Below are 4,711 nucleotides of genomic sequence, written 5' to 3' on the forward strand. Positions count from 1 at the left end.
TCCACATGGTAATTGAATCTTTTGATCTTACAATAAGTTATTGATCGAAAGATTCCAGGAGCAAGCAATGAAGGTTTTCGATTGCACGAAATGCAAGTGACATATGGTTGTAAGGGGTAACATGAAGTGAATCCAAGAGTCTCTAAAGTTACGACAAAGGAGAGAAAATAGCTACCGTATGATCGAAAGTCAGAGATAGTGATTGAGGGAAAGCTTTCAAAGTCATGATAAGGTTAGTTGGTTATAATCGAGAGATCGTAAAACAAGTAAAGGTAAGGCTCGATGTAGGCAAAGCTAGGATCGTAAGAACTGAAGTACATGTTGGTGGTGTTACGAAAAGGTTTGTAAACCATTGGCATAAGATCGTAGCTATGAAGAGGACATTACAGTTGATGTTCCAATCTTATGATAAGTTGTTGATCGTAAGATCATGAAAGATTTGAAAGGAACCCCCATCATGCGATAAGTAAGTGATTGTAAGATCATAAAGGCCAATTTCCTTGCCTAAGATGATATAAAGGGTTTGAATGCTAAAGTGATTGTAAGATCGCAAGCCCTAAAGTAAGACATGAAAACACTTTCTCCCTTTTTTTGAGCTGGAAACAAGATGATCTGGCAGAACGCTTCAAAGATATAAGGCAACGTGGTGAGGTTGACTATTGAATCAAGTTGACTTAATGACACATCTGACCTGGTGCTGTTGTAAACACTTTCAAAGCAGCTCATTGATGGAAAACAAATCCTTTGATCACCTATAACCAACCTTTGGTGTTTTTGACGCTTGATAAATGCAAGTTTCATTCTACTGCTACCCTAGTTATCCATCTATCGATCAAAGCAGTTATGGTCATTGTTCCTGTCTCTTAAGGGCCTAAGTTGCATGCAAAAATTAGATTTTCTACATATGGACATGCATTCGATCAAATCTTCCTCAGATCAGTGGTTATTGTTCTTTGCAACTTGAAGACAATGGTTGAGTTTTAAGGTTTCAGTAGAAGTCTTCTCAGTTATGCCTAAGCTATAAAGACAAATTTTGTAACTCTTTCAAGGGTCAATCTCTTCTCTAATTTTGTATCAATTGTGTTGCATACTCTGGTACAATAATTTCCTTTGCCTCTAAGTGAATATACTTCTCTATTGTACCTCTTTGTTCCATTAATATATTGTGTAATATCTTCTTGCCTTCTGTTAATGTGTTGCTTCCATTCTTCAACTTGTATGTTGTATCTATTTTTCCTTCAAATGATATCGAGTAAAGTTCCTTCCTTATAGCTTTCTATTGGTTTCTGATCTATATGTGATTATTGAGTTAAAACAGAGATTGAATTTGTGTATTTTGGGATGAACTGTGCAGTTCTAGGCAGAGATAAGTCTAAACATACTATTTGGTGTATCACCTCTCTAGATTAGACTAGGTAGTTTGATTTCATGCATTTCCTTCTCCCTTTTCCTTCAAAGAGTAGTTAAGTGCATCCTAATAGTGAGGAAGTCGACCTTCTCTAGGAACTTAATCTAATTGTTCAAGTCCCATAGCTTGGAGATTATTTCCATGTTTCACAAGCTTTCCTTTAGGTCAAACTTCAGGCAAGGGTGCAAACTTTTGTGACAACAATACCTTTTTAGTGTTGAGTCATCGGACTTTAATTGGTAGTGGTATAAGGTGATGCAAGGATGTATCAAAATTGTGCATTATTTGTTTACTTATACTTAATAGAAAAAGTGTCGAGTATGAACATCCTTCAATCACTTAAGTTAACATGTAGTACTATCTAGCATAGTCATCTAGTAACATGTTACACCTTTGATCTCTCCATAACATTATGACTCCTTGCTTCCCCTCATCTCTTTGTACTCATTATCACTTTTTCTTTTTCGTTCATGGACACCAATCTCACCTTATCCCTCCATGGTGTTTTTGGTCAAGCACTAGTCAAACAACATGCTAGCCCACTTTAATGCTTTCCTTTTGTCATTGTGTACCTCAACAAAAGTGGGTGAAGCAAGTCTAAGTGGCTTTGACGGACAACTCGATTACATCCTTTTTGGTCCATCACATACACTTGATCCCCATCAATGTTAGCTAGTGCACATACAACATTAGTGGTCATTTCAAGCAAGATCCTCAAATCCTCAAGTCAAGGTAGTGGAAAGTTTTGAGCTTGTGACCCCCTAATTAAAACTACTTCGATAACTATCACACTACAATGTCATCCTCTCTTTTTTCTTTTTCTTTTTTTAAAGCTTTCGATATAAAATGGTATTTGATTTTTTACCTTTAACTATCATTTAAATGTACTCTCATATCTAAATTTATGGTTTTAAAGCTTCTTACATTATGTTTTAAAGTTTGTTTTGTATTAAGGACTAGGAAATCAATTTGTAAATTTAAAAATGTTTAGCTTTTGGGTTGTTTTTTAGTGACAATAAATCTTAGTTGTTTCTCTAGTCATAAATTTAATTGTGAGCAATCAAAATGTTGTCATATTTGTAGTGCCTACCCCTAGTTTACTTTTCACGTTATAATTCTTTTGGACCAGCTTTTATGGTTGTGTTATGATTTAGTGGTACTTGGTTATCTAATTTTACTGATTTTATTTCATACTTAGATTATATATTTTATTGGGTACTTGATACTTAGCTATTTCATGTGTTCATGGTTATTCTTTCGATGATGATGCTCTGTATGTTCATCTAGTGATTTCAGTTGTTTCATGATAATAGTTAGATGGATGATCTATATATGGATTTTATGGTTACTTACCTCATACTTGCATGTGTATGGTGTACATGTATGTTTTACTTTATGTTTGACGTTTCTGATGTGGTTGAAGGAGGGAGTCGTAGTTACATACTAGTCGGGATCTACATGATGTACCCACCATTTCCTGTTTAGTTTAGATATATATGCATATATACATGTTTGGCTTTTATGCAAAGTATAGGTATTAGGCATCGACTTCCCTAAATTGCTAGGATGAGCATGCTCAATCGCAATATCTCAATGGTAAAGAGAGGAGATAGTTCTCGAGTCCAAACCTAATCCTAAGTCAATTGTCCTAGAATATAGGACAATTATTTGAGTTACGCACCCTTCTGAATTCATCAAGTGAGGTGAATTTAAGATTTTGAACCTTGAGTTTGAATTTGTACTTTGTATTTTTGATGGGTTTTCTTATTTAGTTTGTGGGTCTACTGTGATTTTCAGTTATAATTAAATCAAATAAAGATATTATTAAATGATTTAATTTAACGAAAATTTTGTAAAGAAAAATAAATTTTTAATTATATTTAATTAATTGAGAAATTAATTAAATAGAGGAAATAAATTTAAAGATTTAATTAAAAGTCCAAATTGGCATAATTATATTTATTTTATTTAATAATAATTAATTTAGCAGTTTCATTTTAATAATGAACTCTAAATATTATTATTAGTTAAATGTATAAATATTCTTTCTAAATATGTCTTATTATTTAATAAAAACAAAGTGAAAAAAATCAAATAAACCTTATTTTTTATTTTTTTAAAGTAAAAGGTATGCACATAGAATAAAATAAAATAAAATAATAAAAGAAAAGGCTTTTGTGTGTTCGTAAAACCAAAACCCCTCATTGAGAAATCCTTTATTAAGAGATTAGAGCTCATTTCTCCACACACAGGTTTGGAGGAGTAATTTTCAGAAAGGGTTTTGGGAGATGGGAATTTTCGCATTCTTCAAGCATTCATTGAGTTTAGCATAAGATCAAGGTAGGAATTTAGTTGAAATTATCAAAGTAAATCCTTTTGAATTACCTCTGTCTTCTTTGTGCATGTTTATGAATCTTGATTTGGAAATTGTATTTTAAATTGAAACTCTCTTTTTGAAGATCTTTGTTCTTCGTTATTGAAACATCTATGACCGAAAATTCTCATGATATGAATGGATTTTAGAAAACCTACTAGGGTTTGATTGAAATAAATTTAGATCTAATTTATGAATTTTTATTTTGAAAATCTTCTCATTAGAATTTTTTTTTTTTTTTTAAAAGAGTTTTTGGAAAAACTCGTCCTCTAGGATCAGACTTGCAAGTAATATTATATATATTATTAAAAATATATTTTTTAAAAAAAATTGGCTGGGGGTGGGGACCCCATCTCCCACCCCCACCACTACCAATGGCAGTGACTGTCCCAAAGGACAGGTACATTGCTGAGGCAAAGTGTGATTGTCTTTGGATAGTCTATCGTTGCCTTTGGCAACATAGTACTAGGTCGCACCCCATAATTTGGTTTCAGTAAAATTTTATTAATTTTTTTATTAATTTAAATATTTAAATATTTTTTTATTATTTTAATTAAAATATATTTTAAAATGTATATTATGATTAATTAGCTTTTTATATAAATTAATTTAGAATTTTAATTAATTGTTAATAGTTAATTGTTTTGTTAATTAAAGAGTAATTTAACGAAATTTTAATTATTGTTTAATAGTATTATTTTTATTTTGTTGGAAATAGTATTATGTATTAAGGTGACTATTATTGGATTGCTGGATCACTTCAAATATTAAATAAATGGGTTATTTTTGAGTGGAGTTAAATGCAAAAATAATTCCACATAGATTATCATTTGACCGATATAAACATACTTATTTGGCAAACATAAAAGATTATGATATAAACACAAAGCTTTTATTTAGATTGATTCCACCTAGAAACCTTGTCTCAA

The sequence above is a fragment of the Cupressus sempervirens genome, chromosome 8 (genome assembly GCF_028749045.1).
Source record: "Cupressus sempervirens isolate cs-2001-9-10 chromosome 8, ASM2874904v1, whole genome shotgun sequence".
NCBI lineage: Eukaryota > Viridiplantae > Streptophyta > Pinopsida > Cupressales > Cupressaceae > Cupressus > Cupressus sempervirens.